This window comes from Pteropus medius, unplaced genomic scaffold (assembly GCF_902729225.1).
Source record: "Pteropus medius unplaced genomic scaffold, Ma_sr-lr_union100, whole genome shotgun sequence".
In the NCBI taxonomy this organism is placed as follows: domain Eukaryota; kingdom Metazoa; phylum Chordata; class Mammalia; order Chiroptera; family Pteropodidae; genus Pteropus; species Pteropus medius.
Genome location: NW_024354502.1, coordinates 2,055,078 through 2,075,108, shown reverse-complemented (window position 1 = coordinate 2,075,108; position 20,031 = coordinate 2,055,078). Strand labels below are relative to the sequence as shown.

Here is a 20,031-nt window from a genome sequence, read left to right as displayed (position 1 = left end):
CACAGGGATGAAGTGGGAGTATCTAGGAATTTTGGAAGATTTGAACTAGACTTCGGGAACTCTCTTTTATTTCTGAAGATAAGATAGCAGTGAATTCCAAACATTTGTCGCTGGACTGACCTATGGCCACAGAGCTGTGGCGCAGACTTTGAAAGGAGAACTTTGGGCACAGCAGTGGCCAGGTGTTTTGCAGGTCTTGTCTCACTTAATCTTTAAACAATCTTATCAGGTAATATCCCATTTTACCTATGAAGAAATCAAGGCCCCAAGGAGTTAGGGGTTAATCAACTGGCCCCAGATGTCACAGATAAGATGGCAGAATCACAACATGACATCAAGTTCTCTCTGATTTAAAATCCTAGGCTCTACCCAACATTGCCTAGGGGGGGGGAAAAAAAGAGAGCTCGGGGTGAATATTCCACCAGAAATTAGCAAGTAATTAACCTAAGGAAATGGCTTTCAAGCAGAAACACCTGCAGGGCTTGTGAAATCACCTATTGCCAGCCATACCCCCAGGGTTTCATACTCAGTAAATTTGGGCCAGGGCCTAACAATTTGCATTCTAAGTTCTCAGGGAATGTTGATACTTTTGGTCAGGGGACGCCTTTTGAGAACCACTATCTTGAAGAGATTAGAGTGGGGACTCAAAGCTTATTTGGTGATTTTAGAGTCAAATGTGATAGAAACATGACAATTTCATGGTGTTTCTATTTCTTATGATTATTTCCTTTGTGTTTTCCTTTGAGTTTTAAGAAAATGCTTTTTGAAAATATCCACCTATCCCCTTTTAAGGTGAAATGGTGTTGATTTAGCAGATTAACAGTAAAAGATCTGGAATCTCTGGGATTCTTTTCTGTTTTTAACTCATTGTCTCAAAATAGCTGCTGTTGCTCCAATCATCACCTCTATGTTCCAGTAAGGAAGAAGGTGGGAAGCGGAAGATATGTGGTCCACCAGTTGTTCATATCCCTCTTTAAGGTTTAACTGTGTCACATAATCATATGCAGTCTCAAGAGAAATGGATAGAATGAGTATTTAGTTGGGTATTTTGCCTCCCTACACAAAGTCAGCATTTCATAGTTAAAAGAAGAGTTATTGGATATTGAGAATTCACTTAGCAGTCTTGCACAGCAGATGGGGCAAAATGGGGAAGATAGCGCCTTCATAAAAAAGGCAAGAATGGGCATCTTCAAGAAAGTTATACGAGTTAGGTTTTGCTGCATAACAAGTGACTCCAAAATTTAGTGACTTTTTAAAATAAGCAAACATCTATCTGTTTATAAATCTGTGGATTGGAAACTAGGACTTATCTGGGAGATTCACCTCTGCTCCATGTGATACTGGCTGGGCTTTGCGTTATATCTGTTATCTATGCCAGATGGCCGAGATCATTGGTATAGTTGAAACACCTGGACTTTTCTTTGTACTTTTTTTTTTTTTTTTGTCCTACAGCCACTTTCTGCACATGGTGGCAGAAAGGTCTCAGCAGCAAGTTATTTATTGCTGAGTAACAAACTACTTCAAAACTTGGTGAAAGAAAGACCATCATTTCATTTGCTCATAACTCTGCGGATCATCATTTTGGACTGGACTTAGCTTGATGGTTCATCCATTGATCTCGGGTGTCCCTCATGTGGCACACTGGGTCCAAGTGGTTTATGACATTCTTCCTCTCATGTCTGGCAAATGATGCTGGCTATTGGCTGGGCTACTTGTCTTCAGCAGGCTAGCCTGGTCTTCTTCTGGTGGCTAAGTTCTAAAAGCAGCAAGAGAAAAGCTAGCACACAATGCATAAGTGCTTTTCAAGCCTCCATTTCATCACATTTGCTGAATTCCCACTGGCCAAAGCAAGTCATATGGCTAAGACTCACATCAATGTGGGAGGGGACAGCGCCAGGTTGTGTATACAAGGAGACATGATTTTGGGGGGCCGCTTACTGTTAACGATATACCATATATATCTAAACCAAGTATTTGAATGTCCCAGGGTTCTCTCTATTGTGTCTGCATTTCTCTGCATGTCATCTTCATGACTTTAGACACACGCCTGCCCTAAGGGTGGGAACCATAGCTGCCCTCAGCTCCAAGAATCACTTTCTCAGCTTCCCACCCAGAGGGAAGAAGGTCTTTTTCCCTTTAATCCTATTCTGAAAGTCACTGAGAAGAACTCTGGTTGGTCTGCTGTGCGTCAGATGCCTGTCCTGAGGCTAATTCGGTGACATTACTATTATCGGTAGTTCCCACTAGAAGTTTGTGTTTGGATAGGGGTTGCAGGAGTAAATTTGAAGACATCACCCTAAAAATAAAGTAGTGTCTCTTCTGGAGTAATGGAGATGCACTGGCTAGAAACCACAAATATATGTGCTCAAACAGAGTTAGGGACTTTTTGAACAAAAAAACCTCACAGACTTAGTTTTGGGATGATTTTTGTGTGTTTGTTTTGTCAGTTGTTTGGCGAAATCTGGTTTAATAAGAATTTAAGTTAGTTTAAATTTAGCTTCTGTAGTTTTCCAAAGCATTACTTTATTCAACCAACCTATATATTTCCCTTATATTTTCTTTGAAAAAAGTACAGACTAACATCCACTGCTGTCCCCAGTGGGAAGTGACCGGGTGTTCTTTGTGGCAGACGTGCAATAGCAATTACATTTTCCGGTCACTCACCTCCCCCTGAGACTGTGTTGGGAAAACAGAATGCAGAAAAGCAAAAGAAGAGAGACCTTAACTGGCACAGCAGTCACATATCAATGGGGGTCTATTTTTGCCCCAATCCCATTAGGAATTTAAGAGCATGCTGATGACGGTCTACATGGTGATTTCTGAACATATGGGATTTGTGGCAAATGGAGATTGCTAGGATCCTCTCTGCTTTGCACTGCCTCTGACGGAAGCATTCCAGCAGAGCGTCACTGAGGATCCCCAGCATGAGTGGAGTGGAAGGGTCCCCTCTTGCCTTTTTAATTGGAGGGAGAGAACGTAAAGAGAGGTAATCGTGAAAAGTGCATGAGGGTGTAGGGATGCCAGTCTTTGGGGAATGCTATCCAGTTTCCACAAATAGCAGAGATTCCTGAAAGGCTTTGAGGCAGGCTCTGCCGGGTAGCCATGGTGATACTGTGTGTCCTGCCTCCCTGCTGCTGGAGACTGAGAGTTTGCTCCGACTTCTCAGAGGTCTTAGCTGGTATAGCACTGGCCTATTTCAGAAACTGCTAGACACAGCTACTACTCAGAAACTCTCCATTAATTGGTGGAACCAGATCCCAATTGTCTTGGTGCCCTGAGGCGTGTCACAGGCACCCCTTCTGTCCACCTAGGAAACATTTGCCAGTTCTCGTGGTGTCGTCGCTTTGATTTGTTTGTTTGTTTCTTTATTATTTATTTATATTAAATTTATTGGGATGACAACTGGTTAATAAAATCATATAAGTTTCAAGTGTACAATTCAATAATGTCATATGTGTATTGCATCGCGTGTTCGCCACCCAGAGTTAAATGAACAGGTTGTGGTTTGCTTTCAACGGGCTGTTAGTTCTTTTGTTTTGTATTCTTTGTTGACAATTAGGGTGTCTTCATCAGCAGGATTGCCGAGGAGTCTTGGCTGTGACTTTGGAATATGAAAACAGTCTGGCTTCCTATATACCCGGTTCAAAATCCATGTCCCTTCTCCCTACATTCTTTGGCTGTCTCTCATACCCTTGGTCCTAGATGGGAATTTATGAGAGATTGTTGGACCCAAACTGGGATTTCTCATTCAACGTGATGGAAAAGCCAAAACGAGAAGGGTAAAATTTAAATCAAGTAAATTGTGCTAAGGTCCATGAGAAGCCACAAGGAGGCTACGTGGTGGGTAGTTGGAGGGGTCACCTGCAGGGTCAATATCCATGGAAGCATATGTGAGGGTGGGTGAGAATGACTGGTTTATAGAACACTGCAGTTCCTATACATACACAAAAGACGGCATTTAAAATGGTTGGTATTAGGGGATGAATATCAGACCAGGAATGAGAAAATGTGGGCCAGTGTGAGTTGAGCATAGAAGGAGGACTTGTTTATTCATTCATTCACTCATTCATTCATTCAGCACTGATGTACTCCTGAACACCCAATTGGAAAATCTCATGCTTGGCACTGGGAATAGAATAATGGGCAAAACAGATATGATCCCAACTGATGGAACTTTCAGGAGAGTCAGGCACTCTCCAAAAAGGTCACACGAATGAACATACAGTTATAAACTGAGCGAAATGCTTTGAAGGAAGGTAACTTGACTATGATTGGAGGTCAGGGAAAATTTCCTACAGGACAGGGCACTTGACCTGAGATCTTAGGGATAACTAGGAGTTGACTAGGATGAGGGAAGAGTCTGCTGCTCTTGTGACCAGCTCAGCTAGCATCCTCCTGACCACACTCTTCTCTTCCATTGTCCTCTCTATAAGGCCACTCTGTGATGGAAGTTCAGCTCTTTTTGGAATGATTGGGACATATAGTGGGTATGATCTGATGACTCCATCCAAAAGAGTTGCCCAGCATCTCCAAGCAATGTGGGAAGGCAAGAGATAATGATAATTTATTTCTTGCTTGCTGTATCCTCCATCCCCATTTTTCTAACAAAACATGTTTTTGTCATTTGTTTGTTTTTTATTTTTATTTTTTTAGTGGTCATGATGTTCCAGACATGGGGGTATAAATTAAATGAAATATGGTGTCTGCCTTCATGGATTATGCTAATTGCATAATATACTTCTACGGCAGCCCTTGCAGGGTGATCTGGGGACATCCATGTGTCTGTTCATTCTACAGCATGTCTTGAGTACCTGCTGCGTGCTAGGGACACAGATGAATGAGGAACACGTTCTGCCTATAAAGACCTCACTTTCTAGTACAAGAGATGACCTGTAAACACAATTCAGTGTAGTAAGCACCGAAATGGAAATAGAGGTAACAGAACTCTTTGAAAGAAGGCAGGGTTAAGAGCCTTTGCTTAAAATCTTTTTTGCTTTAGGGAGAGAAAGTAGACCTCTTTCTATTCTATAGTAAAATCATTAAGAGAAATGTATAGATGCAGCTATTTTAGCTAAAAAATTATCTTCGTTTAATCTGAGGCCTGAGATGATACATTTCTGTGCTCTGTGGAGGGAACTTCAGTGCTGCGACACTAAATTAAAGACCCTTCAGCTTCTGCGGGAGGAGCAAGACAGACAGCAGCATGCAGGGGTCAGTCCTGCACAGATGCAAGTGACCTCCTCAGTTCCCACTATGAATTCTCCTGGGGTCTAGTGAATGAATTAGACCTTTGGGTGCAAAAGTAGCCCTGATTTTCTTTTTGGAATATTACCTGCCCTGGTCTATTTGGTTGTTTTAAAAATAAGGCTCTGTCCCATTGGTTCAAGTTCAGCCAGGGCAATTAGAGAAAGTCTGGAGGGGCCCTGGAAGGTGGTTCCTAAGCAGGATTCGAATGTGGTATGAAAAGAAAATTAAGTTTTGTTTCTCTCCTGAAGAACGCTCAAGTACTTCTTCTAACTAGTCCCACTTCACACACTCCTGCCATCTTTTCTTTGCCATTTCCGGTAGCGTGTGAACATGCCATTGTGAAGAAAATGTGATTTAAGCTACTGATCTCTAAAGTAATGGTTCTAGAAAGGATAAGGATTTTTGGGTGATCGGAGGGGCAGGAAATTAAGGACTTAACTTGTCAAGATGTAGTATGCGTGGGATGTCACATGCGTGACAATGACCATGAGCTCTCGTCATGAAAGGAGCTGACTCAGAAATAGGTCGATCCCTAATCTTGGTATTAACAGACCTTCCACATGGTCCTTCTTTTACCTTAACTTTCTGTATGAGCACAAACAAGTAACGTTACCTAGATTTCTGTAAATTCTCTGTCTTACTTCACAGGAGTATATCATAGATTAGCAAAAATATGGGAAATAGGTTAAGTCTTTTTGCATAAAGAAGGTAGCCTGCCCTCTTGCTGCCTACTTTTATTTCTGTCAGGGGGAGGGGGGCGAGGCTGTCTGGCCTGAAATGGGAGGAAAGGGTCAGGAAGATCAGAATGGGTGGGAGAGAGACTCTTCTGATAGATCGGTCCTCAAGGTCAGGGACATGGAGAAACCTGGCTGGAGGGGAGAGGGCAGCAGGCCGCTGAAGTGAAAGACTTCAGTGGGAGGCAGCATGGCCAAGGGAACAAGCACAACCCTGGAGTTCGTTAGTCAAGGTGGGTTCCACCTATCACTGATGGTGTGAACTTCGATGAGCTGTGTCACCTCCTTGAGACTCAGTTTCCTCACTCATTAAGGTGAGATAATAATATTTTCCTTGGATTATTTGAAGTAAATGAAATCATGTATGCAAGAGACCCGTGGCTCTCTTTCTCTTGAAATCTATTTAATATTTAATTTTTATTTTAAACATCCATAAATGTACCAATAATAGGGAGCCAGGGTTAGTTCACAAAGATTCTCTAATTTACTGAACCAACACCAACAGAAAACAGAAATATTTTCCAACTGTCCTACGTTCAAGTGTCATGGAGTGACATGACTTCTCGGAAAATATCCCATAGTTTCCTATCTCCTTCCACTGGCTTCTGCAGACCCTCCACCTGGAAGGTGGCCCTTCTCACACCCTGTCACCATCAACTCGATTTTCTCTGTGTCTGTCCTTCCCCAGACAGGAGATGCTCTGATCTGCTCACAGCTCTCTGCTAGGCTGTGCCCTCTCTGCAGGCAGCATCTGAGGTTCCACACCAGCAAACACGTGCATAGAGCTTCTGGGTTCCAGACACTGCATTCCCATGCTCTATATATGCTATCTCATTGAATCCTCACAGGAGGATTAGGCTACCTCACCTTATGGATGTAGAAACTGAGGCACCAAAAGTTTTAGCATCTTTACCTAAGGTCTCAAAGATAGGAGTGACAGAGTCAGAATTTGAATCTTATCTGATTTAGGAGTCTCCATTCTTCTCCTGTATGCCAGCGGTGTTTGCATTACTAGCTCTGAATATAATACCTACCCCACAGTTTATGTTCAGGAAGTGCTTATTGAATTAACTGGAATAAACACCCAAGGCTGTACTTAGAGAGTTTTAACTTCGTGGACTATATACCCTCGTTTGAAGGAAATGCCGATATAATGAATTTGCATCTGTGAGGCACAGGAGAAAGCCAGGTTTAACATATTAAAGTCACTCTGCTGTTATAATATATAAAACAATTTATGTAGGATCCTTTTTGCATGCAGACAATGACCTAACATGGAATAAACACACACAATCACACACAAACTACACATGCCACACACTTCTTTTTCCTAGGTCGGGACAAGCCGGGATAGTTTGGGGAATTAGATTACACCATATCTGTGTCCTTGTGAGGAAATTCCAACAACTCACATTTAGAGTGCTGCCTTTGGTGAGAGCAGCTCATGGCTGCACAGAGGAGTGAAATAAATATTATCATAGCCGTTGGACTTGACTGGAGTTTAACCCCAAGGTCACTGGGAGGCCAGAGCTGAACAAGGAAAAGAATGTTGGCCCCCGAGCCGGCTGAGCCTCTGGGCTCGCTCACCTCCCCTTCCTGGCCTTCCACGTAGTGCTGTGCCAGTCTGTACCAGACCTTACTTAGCAACCCAGCCATGCTTCTCCCCACAGGAAGGGAACCCGTCCCCGCCTCCGGCAGAAAAGCACGGGCACCTCCCTGCTTGGCCCTCATTCCTCCCTGCCCATACAGCCTGTCTCCCCACTCATACAAAAGACTCTTTCAGAAACTGGTTACCTAGATTTGAACTTTTTAACAAGGCTTTTTTTTTTTTTTTCTGTCTACAGCTAAATGCAGATCTATATTTGCCTTGGGAATTAAAGTTTTTTTTTCCCCCTTTTCTCCCTTAGCTCAGTTTCCATTTACTAGGAAAAGACCAAGAGATGGATTACTGTTCCCTTGCCAAAGGGAGAGAGAGTGCTTGAGCTTCTGGGGCTTACCGTGGGGCAGGACATTATTCGGGCTTGTGCTAATAGTCCTTAGTTACTCCTCATGCTCTCACAAAAGTCACACATGCTTGTGTTGGTAACTAAGGCCTTACCGAAACCACTCAGCCCTAAATGCACACAGGAGAACCGGGGAGTTGCAATACAAGGTAATTTAACATGAATATTTATATACTGTACATACTGCGTGCCATGATCCACTCAGCTTATTTCCATTTATGCATCTTCTTCTCATTTGCGATCTTTATTTATTACAAAGTGAAGGCGGTTAGCAAAATAACACTTTGGGGTAGGTTTGCTTTATCCTTTTTTTTTTTTTAGGTTTCCTGCTTTCTAATCTATCTCTGGGAAAGTGTGCCAATATCGCAGCAAAATTGGTCACTGCTGCCAAACCCCGAGAGACTGATGGCGCATTGTCCTGAGCTGAGATCTTCGCCCCGCCTTAACCCCTGAGGGCTGAACACAGTGGCTGTGTGAGCCCTGTGTTTACTGAGCTGGGGCAGCTCACATCCGTCACCGTTTAGTGACAGCAATCACCCATTTCCCTAGCTTTCAATGTGGGATTGCAGGTACCTAACAGGGCAATGTTTTGATGGGAACATTGCTAGAATGTTCACTGGATGCTCACAGTCTCAAGCTAGAAAGACTTGGGTTTATGGCTTCCCCCAGCACCTGCCACGCCGCCTCTCTACAACACTTTTCGTCACGAACTGTTTTTTTTTTTTTTTTTTTTTAGGGGAGGCAACCCTTTGTGGACCTCATAGATTGCAAGGACCTTGTCAGTTTACAATCCCTTATTTTTTATTTTTTATGCCTACAGTACCTGGTCTTCTGAGGTGGTCTCCCATCCAAGTACTAACCAGGCCCGACCCTGCTTAGCTTCTGAGATCAGATGGGATCGGGCTTGTTCAGGGGGGCATGGCCGTAGACTGCCTATAACATTCTGAGCCTCTATTTCCTCTTCTATAAAACATGCATAATGATAGAACCTTCTTCACAGATGTGGATACATGTTAAAATGTGTAAAATGTGTGTATGTGCTCAGCTGGGCACATGACATGCTCTAAACCAATGCTGACTCTAATCACGCACGTGTGACCCTGACAGTAGCCAGGAGGGTGATGAGGGCATCTGTAACCCTGACAGTAGCCGGGAGGGTAAGTTCCTTTCCTAATGCACACACCCAATGCGTTTTGGACCCAGTTGTCTGATCCACGTTTGTTTCACTCCAAACTTTTCGATCTAGTCACAATAAAACACACCTCAGTATCTCTTGCCACATTTTTACTGGAAGTATTTGAAATCTGGCAAATTTAAGTTTTGGGCAGGGGTCTTAACCTGGATATGAGTGATAAAAACAGGTAAAAGAGACTCAGGTTTTCCTTTATGCCAGTGCCTGTGTAGAGATTAAACACACTTTTGAGAAATGTCCCAATATTTTGATTCATGGCTGAGTTCCTTTTCGGTGGGAGCTACAATTTCCAGCACTTCTAAACCTCACTGCGGCCATCAGGGTTTTGACAACTGGTTTACAAAGAGTCGCATCTCTCATTTCCAAAGGGGATATCCTGTCCAGCTCTGGATGTCATTGGGCATGCCCAGAGGAGGGTCACTAGGATGATGAGGGCTGTGAGAACATGTTAAGAGGGACAATTGCTAGATAACGGGTGAGGTGGCCTGTGTGAGAGATTAAACTTTACCTTTGAGGCTTCAGACATGTCTTGAGCAACAGGTGGGAGTTACTGGGAGATAGATTGGGGTTTGATTGGAGGGTGCCTGAAACAGTTCAGCAGAATGAGCTCTGATAAGGGTGTGTGTTTCCCATCCCTACTGCTGTGCACGATGAACTGAGAAGCCATTTTTAATCATGTTATTCGAAGAATTTATGCATAGACAAGAAGATGACTAAGGTCCTTTTCAGTTTGAAGATACCATCACTGTAATATATCTGGTACCCATAGACAGTTTCCCACTAATATCTATTCTCCCTTTTTCTTAATATTATAACTCCTGATTTTTGGTGGACACATGGCCACCTAGCTAGAAACCTCATTTCTCAGTTTCCCTGGCTTCTGAGTGTGACCATGTAGTTGAATTCTGGATAATGGAAGGTGACCAGGAATGATGTGTGCCATTTCCAGACTGTCCCCTAAGTATTCGTGGATGAGTGTTCCTTCTGTCTATTCTCTTTCTTGAAGGTTGAGTTGCAGATGTGACGATGACAGCTAGAAGACACGGCTGGGACCCACAGCCTGTCTAGGAAGTAGGTGTCTCCTGTGTTGATAAAAATCCTGCCCAGCGTGATGCCTCAAGTGACCCAGGGGCTGCTGTATGTTTGAGGGACACTCATTTGAAGGTCACTGATCAGATGGACATCTTGGAAAAGTCACAGTCAGCAGCAGATTCATGCCAAGCCAAACCTTCTTACTCTTAGCCTGGCACCTCATCTCAGAGATTAACTGTGGTGTTGTGGTGACTGCAAGGGATGTTAGAAGGGAAAGAAAGAGGACTGTCATTCGCAGGAGTACAGGTAGGTACGGATGAATTATGAATCAACCTGAGCTATTCATTTTTTTTTTTTAATATTATTTATGCCTACAGAACCTGGTCTTCCTAGGTGGTCTCCCATCCAAATACTAACCAGGCCCGACCCTGCTTAGCTTCTGAGATCAGATATCGGGCTTGTTCAGGGCGGCATGGCCATAGACCATGGACCGTGGCTCCACTGGGGCACAACCCCAGGACCTTCTGCGTGTAAAGCAGACATGCTAACCGCTACACTATGGAACCACATCCAAGCTATTCATGTTGGATCATTTCTCTTTCGGTCTCTTTCTGTTGACTCTGAGTTCTGCTCCTTTCTGTTATGGGTTGAACTGTGCCCCCATTCCCCCATATTCTCATGCTGAAATCCTAACCCTCCTTACTTCGGAATGTTACCTTACTCGGCAAAAGGATCTTTGCAGATATAATCAAATTAAGGTGAGGTCATTAGAATGAGATTTAATCCAATATGACTGTGTCCTTATAGGAGGACACAGACATATACAGAGAAGATGGCCATGTGACAATGGAGGCAGAGATTGAAGTACTGCAGCCGCAAGCCAAGTATTACCCAAGATTGCCAGCAAACCACCAGAAGCCAGGAAGAGTCAAGGAAGAATCCCCCACACGAACCTCCAGAGAGAGCACAGCCCTGCTGACACCTCGATTTCAGACTTCCATGCTCAAGAGCTATAAGATAATACATTTCTGTTGCTTTAAGTCACCCAGTTTGTGGTGCTTTATCATGGCAGCTCTAGGAAACAAATATACTCTTTCTGGGCAGCCTGTCTCTGCAGAAATGGTCAAAGCAGGCAGAGCGGACCAAAAAGCAGGGCCCCTGTAGGGTTCTGTCCCCTTACGCAGGACCCTGGGAGTGTGCCGCTGGCCAGGCTGGAGCCCTGACTTATAGGGTATCCCTCAACATTAAAGCTAGAATGCACCAGGGAAGAAAAATCGCAAGATTTATTACTTACCACTGACTCCTACCAGGGTTATTGGGGAAAGGAACAAACCAGTGGTCCCTGGAAGACCTTCCTGAGAGGCCAAGGTCAAGCTCATGGGTTATATTCCCCAAGTTCCCTTTTATGGTATCATTCTTTTTCTGGCATAAAACTCCTCCCAAATTTGTACTCAGACCTCCTGATAATGTGGAGTTAACCAGTCGAATATGAACATGAGCATCAATAAAATCACTAGCTACTTCATTTGCATGCTGTTTTCTCATTTAAATATCATTACCATAAGGTGGGGGTCCTATTGCCAGGGCAACCAGTCACAGAACTGAGCAGTGTAGCTTTTCTAGACACTCTTCCTCCACTTGGATTCTTGCTGTGTTCTTGGCTACCCTCTCATTCGCCATTAAAGGAATGCAAACCATTCCATGGTTCTGCTTTTTCTCACCTCATTTTGCTTTTCTCTTTGCGGAAGAGCTCAGTACTCACCCTAGAGTTTCACCTGACCTGTAGTTTTTGCTGAATTAGCTAATTTAGCTCTTTTACTCCTTCCAGCTGAACTCGATGATGCTTCCCCCTCTCCTGTTTATTAGCCTCTCCCTCTGGTCACCCTGGTTCCCATGACCATGTCCCCAGTACCTGGCACTTAGTCATATGACCTGTATGGCATGTCTTGAGTGTGAATTCCATCTCAACTGTGAATTCACTCCAGGAGCATGTGATAAATTCTCCAATAATTCAGGCACCACGTTGCTCATCTTTAAATAAGAGGGTCTACTCTGTGAGAATTAAATAAGGTAATGCATGTGAAGCCTGCTGTATGTAGGCTTCGTATGAGTTATCTAATGCTGCATAACTCAATGGTTCAGAGCAGCAATCATCATCGACATCCCTCACTGTTTCTGTGGTTCAGGAATCCGGGAGCAGCTTGGCCGGGCTGCTCTGGCTTGGGGTTTCTCATGAAGTTGCAATAAGATACTGGCTGGACCTGCAGTCATCTGAAAACTGGGCGTTGACTGGAGAATCCACTTTGAAGGTGGCTGTCTCACATGACTCACTCACATTGGTGCTGGCTGTCGATGGGAGGTCTCAGTTCCTCTCCGTGTGGGCCTCCCTGAGGGCTGCTTGATGGCATGGCACGGTGGCTGTTTTCCCCTAGTAAGAACAGTGGCAGAGAGGGGTAGACGGTGAGAGAGAGAGAGATGGGGCGGGGTCAGGGGAGAGGGAGAGAGAAGCTCAAGGGTGTATCGTTTTTATGGTGTATCTCAAGTCACATAGCATCATTTTCACCATAGCTGTTGGTCGAAACGAGTCAGTAAGTCACTACATCCAACCCACATTCAAGATGAAGGGATTTAGACTTCATTATTTGAATGAAAGGGTGTCAGTAAACTTAACATTTTTAAAACCATGACAAGCTCGTACTAAATGTCAATTTTTATCATAACTTTAGTTATATATTTTTTAACTAGAGATATTTTTATTTATACAAATAAATGATCACATGCCACCTACCTATCCTCGTCCTTGCCTTCCTGTCCCTGGTGTGGCATGGCAGAGGTCCCATCAGGGTGACCCAACACTGAGTAAGGGTCCTGTGCACATCCTGTCCCAGGACCTCCCTTCGGGCTCAGCTCTGACCCATCTCTGCCTCTTTGTCACTGTCCTCAACCAGATACTCCTAGATCTCCTGAGCCTCCAGGCTCTGGAGGAAGCTGCACAGTGGGAACTGTCCCCCAGGTGCTCATGACCAGAAGGGCACCTCCCAGGGCTCCCCCAGCAGAGTGGCGCCAGTGCTCCTGGCTGTAGAGCTGGATCTTGACAAGGATATGGAGTGTGAGGGGTTCAGGAAGTACTTCCACAGGGCCTCGCCCCCCGGCAGCAGCCCTGGGCCCTCCCCTGGACTTGGGCATCCTGGCCTCAGCCAGTGAGGTTTGGGACTGCATCTGGGAGAAACTGGAGGTCTGAGCCCCAAAAGCCATGGCACTGTCGGCAGTGTGGGGCAGGTCCGAGGTACACATACAGAGCAGGCAGTGGGGCCAGGGAATCCAACAGGACAGCCTTTTCTGGGGGCCTTGAGCAGCTTCTCATTCATCCTGTATATGGTGCTAACCGTGGAGAGGAACTGAGCCAGCTGGCCTTTTCAGGGATCTTGGTGTTGATGGCCAGCCTAAAGACAGAGGGGACAGCAAACAGGCAGCTATAGAAGGAGACCTCCTTTGGCATGTAACCATATATGGGCTGCGCCCACACCCTGTCACCCTGCAGCTAGTCTAAGAAGCCCATGTCACAGGTGAGGAAGGACCGCTCAGCAGCTCCAGGTAGTAAAGCTTGATGCCTGGTCATGAGCTCAGTGGGTGCAGCTGTTCTCCATCAGCTCCCTGGAGTGGCCGTGGATCCAGGCCACCTGCAGGATCAAGTTGGCCCGCTGGGGTGTGGAAGGTTTTCTTGGCTGTCAGTGCCGCCACGGAGTCAAACAGGCTGGACGGACAGAGCCTTAGCCTGAGCAGCTGCGGGTGGCCCAGGCGGGCTCTGAGGGTCCTGGTTGCCAGCCAGCCTAGCTGCAATTTCTCCTGGGCCAGACTGGAGCTGTCCCTGGCTTCTTCAGCCCTCAGCCACTGCCGGAGGCCCTTCAGCTGTTGCCCTTTCCCGGGCCAAGCAGCTCAGTAAGGACGGCAGGCCAAACACCTCCTTGATGCCTGTTGATCTAAAACCTCGGGAGTTTGCCAAGAGGAAGATTTGAAACTGGCCCTGATACACAGTGGGCAATAAGCAAGGGAACTTACCTGCGAGGCTTGTCTTGGGCGCGGGAAGACGAGCAGATCTCCGCAGCCAGGCCAGAATCTCCAGTGCGTACAGAGACCCCAGCCCATTCATTCAGTCACGTCTACTGTCCAGACGGTCTCAACAACACGTTGCTCTCTCAACGCTGCATCTTTTAAAGGGCTCCGGCCATGCGGATGGAGGTTGGAACGTAAGTTCCAAGAACAGGGGAGTGGCCGAGGGACCTCCAGTTGCCCCGGTCCAGCTCTCGGGTCAACGGGCGGTCACCTCTCCTCTAAGACCTCCTGCGACAATGCGCCACGGTAGCGACCGTCTGCGCGTCAGCTTCACTTCCGCCAGGGTTTGCGCTCTGCCCTCTGGACTCTGGCTCCTTCGTTGACAGAAACGACCCTTGTCACAAAAGGCAGTCTTTTGACAGAATCTCCAGTCAGGCCTGCATAGACCTGCCAGACCATGGAGCTGGACGAAGGTCCCCCGAGACCTGGCCGGGGGAACCTTCTCTCCAGGAGAGATTAGCTGCTTCTCCCTAAACCTGCCTCTGAACTTGTGCGCGTAAAACACCTTGAAAGAGTCCTGCGTCTCCAGCTGGAATCACCACAACAGGTAGGACTTCCTTGCACTTGATACACTTCTGCTCACTCCCGCTGCAGTGGTGGTGGCCCCTTGTAGTTTTCACCGCCTGGCTCATGTTTTAATAATATTTAATAATATAAATATATTTAATAATGTAAATACGTATATTTACATATAAGTAAATACATATAAGTATGTATGATAAATAAAAATATGTAAAAATATAAAAACAAATATAAAATATATACAAAAATAAATATAAAATGTTTTATATTTATATATTTTTATATATTTTATTTATATATAAGATAAATAGACGTATAAAATATAAATACATATATCAGTGGTAAAAAGAAAAAATGTTACTTCTAGAATCTACCTCATCTTGCTCTGGCACCCTCTTAACTACTGATGCTGAGGGGTGGTATACAATGTATTAAATCTTTGTGTCCCCTCACAAAATTCATATGTTGAAATTCTACACCTCAGTGTGATATTAGGAGATGGGGCCTTTGGGAGGTGATCAGGTCTTGAGGAGGAGTCCTTATGAATGGGATTCATGCTTTTATAAAGGAGGTTCCAAAGAAATTCCCTCACCCCTTCTGCCACGAGAGGACACAGTGACAAAGTATCCTCCACAAATCAGAAAGTGGGCTCTTAATAGACACTGAATCTGCAGGAGCCTTGATCCTGGACGTCCAGCCTCCAGAACTGTGAGAAATGCATTTCTGTGGTTTATAAGCCCCCCCAGCCGGTGGTATTCTGTTACAGTGGCCCCAACCAAGACAGGTAGGGTAGAGCAGCCAAACTATGGTGACTGAAAAGCTCAATCTCTTTCTTTTGCAACAGTTTCTTCGGTTTCTTTGGGTAGGGTAAGTGAGCCACTGATGAAAAGCTCAAACTCCCCTCAGGCTTGATGCTTTCTGTCTTAGGGAAGCTCTTTTCCTTTCTTCCTGAAAGACCCACCCCCACTCGCTTTGGCTGGACCTGTTTTTCTGCACGTAGCTCTTTACCACACCCTCATGTCATTCTCAGCTTGGCCCCATCTTGCTCCTTTGACTTCTGAATTGAAGTCATTCTTCATTGTCAAATAAAGATGGAAACTCAAAATATATTTTTTCCCTGAAAATATTGTGGTAAATTATATTTAGTTTTCAAGGCTAGTTGCCAAAGGCTCATTTCTCTAACAATGTAACTGTTATCTGACAATAAAAATTTTTGGAAAAGTCATGTTACCGAATGAATAAATAAAACAGAAAAATATATTTTTCATTTATTATATTTTCTAAATTATCATAGAAGAAAGTTGACTGCCTTGGAAGTATATAGTTCTTTGAATTTGAACACACCTCCAAAGTCAGGATTCAGAACAATTATGATGCTCCCCCAAATTGCACCATGTAATGCCATCTCCCATCTCTAACCCTGGCAATGACTGATCGGTTTTGTTCTCCGTTACTATAATTTTGTCAGTTTAAGAATATTACAGAAATGGGATCTTTTGAGATTGGCTTTTGCCAGTCAGCATAATTCCATTGAGATCTATCTAAATCATTGCATGATTCAATAGTTTGTTCCTTTTTTAATGTTGTATAGTATTCCATTGTATGACTATACTAGTTTCTTTATCCACTTGCCCATTGAAGGACTTCAAGGTTTCTCTAGTTTTTGTCAGTGGGGAATAGAGCTGCTATAAACATTCATGTACAGATTTTTGTGTGTATGCAAGTTTTCATTTCTCAAGGGCAAATGACCAGGAGTAGAGCTGCTGAATTATATCATGCATGTATGTTTAACTTTATAAGAAATTGTTTTCCAGAGTGGCCATACCATTTTCCATTTCTATCAGGAATATGTAAGAGTTTCAGTCACTCCACATCTTTACTGGCACTTGGTTGGTATTACCAGTATGTTTTAAACTTTAGCCATTTTAATAGGTATGTATTAGCATTTTATGCTTTTTATTTGCATTTCTCTAACGGTTAATTATGTAGAACATCTCTTTATATGCATATTTGACACACCCATATCTTCTCTAAGGAAGTGTCTGTTCTTTTGCCAATTTTTAAAACTGGGTTTCTGTTTTCCTACTGTTGAGTATACCATTACAAATAGCTCCCTAATCAGATAACTAATTTGAAAATAGTTTCTCCTAGTCTGTAGCTTATCTCTCTAATCACTTAAGAATGTCTTTTGCAGAGCAAAAGTTTTTAATTTTAATGAAGTTCAGTTTATAATTTTTTTTACTTGTGGTTTTTATGTTATTTGTAAGAACTCTATCTAGTTTTTCTATCTTCTGTGGTTTCTGATGAGAAATCTGTCAATTGAATTGTTGTCCTCTATATATATAGGTAAGACATCATTTCTTTCTGACTACACAAAATTTTTTTTGTTAGTTTCTTTAGAAGTTTGATTATGATGTGCCTGGGTGTGGATTTCTTTGGTTTGATCCTTGTGTAGGTTTTACTTAGCTTCTTAAATTTGTATGTTTAAATCTTTTGCCAGATTTGGGAAATTTTCAATCATTATTTCCTAAAATGTATTTTTTGTCCTCTCTTTTTGGAATTCCAGGGACCTGAATTTTAGAACATTTTTATTGCCCCACGCATTGCTGTGACTCTGTTAATTTTTGTTCAATCTCCTCTTTTTGTTGTTCAGATTGGATGACTTCTGTTGATCTATCTTTGGGTTTACTGGCTCTTTTCTCTGTCATCTCAGAGCCCATCCAGTGAGTTTACACACACACACACATTTATTTATTGTACTTTTATTTCCAAAATATTTGAATTTTTAAAAAATGTTTTATTTCTTTGCTAAGATTTTCTATTTTTGTCAGTTATTTCCAGAATATTTGCTATTGTTTGTTGTGGCATTTTAAAAGTAGCTGCTATATACTCTTTGTCAAAAAATTATAATATCAGTGTGTGTTAGTTTGCTCAGACTGCCGTAACAAAACACTGCACACTGGGCGGCTTAAACAACAGAAACTTGTTTTCTCACAGTTCCAAGGCTGGAGGTCTGAGCTCCAGGAAACCCCTTCTGGTGCTCCCCAATACCCCCTCCTTGGCTGGCAGGTGGTGCTTTCTCACTGGGTCTCAAACGGTCTTTCATCTGCGCATCAGGCCTCCCTGGTGGCTCTCTGTGTCTCTAGGCTTCCTTTTCTTATAAGGACACCACTCAGTAGGATTATAATGGACCCTGATGGCTCAATTTAACTTAATCACCTTTTTAAAGTCTCTATCTCCAAATATAGTCACATTCTGAGGTACTGGGGGTTAAAGCCTTAGCATATGAATTTTAGGAGAAAATAATTCAGACCGTAATAGAGTGTCATCTTGAGATTCCTGTCTATCGATTGTATTTTTCCTACGTGGATGTAGGGTTCCTGGTTCTTCATATGCTCAGTAATTTTGGATTGTGTCCCGCACATTTCGTATGTTATATTGTGAGACTCTTGGCCTTATTTAAATCCCACCGAAAGCATAGATATTTTTGTTTTATCGGGCAATTCACCTTGAGAGGTTCAGGCTACAAGTTCCAACCTGCCTTTTGTGTACTGTATTTCCAGTATCAGTTCAGTTTTTAAAGCCTTTGCAATTCTCATTAGATCTGCCACACGTGTGCGTGACCTGGGGCTCTGCCTTCGATGTGGGCAGTGACTTGTCTGTATGTTTAGCTTAAAATTCCTTGATATACTGATTAGGATCACGTGCACAGATTGTGGGGTCACCTCGGGGTTCACAAGTGACTTTATGAGATCACTTTCCTGATCTCTCTCTTTGCAGTCTACTGGTACTCGTTCCCTGAATGTCCCCTCTTTTGATTATTAGCTAGAAAGCTGGGGCTTTAGTTAATCCTGCTCTGCCACATTTTTGTGACTATGCCCATGTCCGGGGTTAACTGCTGGGAGGACAGAGAACAGAAATAAGAGGGGAGTCACCCCACCCAATTGGAATCACGGTTCCACTGATCGGAGAGGAAGGGCCCTTCAGCGGGCTCCCATAGGGACCTCAGATCCCACGACGTTGCTTAGGGACTGGGTATGAGAAAACGGAAGGGAGAAAAAACACTAAGGAAATGTATACACGCTCCCATTTCAGGGTCAGAATTTCCTTTTCACTACTTGAGGCAGAATTAGGGCTTCTTCTGAAGTTTTCTGTGCTGATGCTCACTTGTGGGTTTCAAGTTGCCTCGTGCTCAAGCTGGAGGATACCAGCGGGAAAAAATGAAAATATCACCACTAGTTTGGTGATACTTCAAACTGCAGTCTTTTTTCCCAATCTCCCTGCTACCATTTACTCCTCAGAGTCCCCCAAGGAGCTGTTTTATGGATCCTGCCCAGGTTTTGTAGCTGCATCAGTGGCAGACACAGGGTGGGTCGGGCTTCCTCTATCTTAGCAGGAACTGGAAATGCCTGAAGCCAAACATTATGGAAATTGAATAAGAAAAAGATGGAAACATATCTTTTAAATGCTAATGCTTAAGACAAACTGATACAATTAGGTGAGGATGAAGATATGGGTAGAAGTGTAAGTGAAAAATGGTAATTCTGAAGATGTTTAAAAATCTATGGAAGCTTTTGAAATTCAGAGTACAAATGTTTATCGTTTAATCTTAGATGAAAATGAATAGTTTCTACCTTCTTGAATGCTGACATTTGGCTAATGCTATATGCTTATAAGTGGAGTGAAAATTTAGACTCTTTCGGCTAGCAATCTGAATGCAATATCCTTTTAGATTTTTCCAATTATTTCCACTGAACTTTTAAAATACTTTTTTTAAAAATTGTAGTCCGGTACACTAAATGTAAAATTTACCATCTTAACCATTTTCGAGTGTACGGTGCAGTAGCGTTAAGTATATTCAGTGTTGTGCAACCAACTTTTCCATCTCGCGGAACTGAAATCCATACCCGCCAAACGACAATGTCCCGTCACCCTTCCCCCAAGCTCCTAGACACCACCCTCGTGCCTTTTGTTTCTCTGAGTCTGATTACTGTAGTTACCTCCTGAAGTGGAATCAATCATACAAGTATTTGTCTTTTTTGTGACTGGCTTATTTTACTCAGCATAATGTCTTTTAGGTTTATTATACGTTGTAGCATGTGTCAGAATTTTTCTAGGGCTGAATAGTATTCTGTTGTGGGCATAGACCACTTTTGTTTTTCCATTCATCCATCAGTGGACACTTGTT

At 43.5% G+C, this 20,031-nt stretch overlaps 1 non-coding gene and 2 pseudogenes across 1 annotated transcript; all 3 read right to left on the bottom strand.

The window, feature by feature from the left end:
- Positions 1–8,795: 8,795 nt before the first annotated feature.
- LOC120595811 (5S ribosomal RNA) lies at positions 8,796–8,914 on the bottom strand. The gene has a single exon (XR_005651020.1). It is a non-coding gene; the product is annotated as a 5S ribosomal RNA (ribosomal RNA).
- Positions 8,915–10,576: 1,662 nt separating this feature from the next.
- LOC120595867 (uncharacterized) lies at positions 10,577–10,692 on the bottom strand (annotated as a pseudogene).
- A 2,456-nt stretch (positions 10,693–13,148) lies between these two features.
- LOC120595571 (cytoplasmic tRNA 2-thiolation protein 2-like) lies at positions 13,149–14,358 on the bottom strand (annotated as a pseudogene).
- Positions 14,359–20,031: the final 5,673 nt, after the last annotated feature.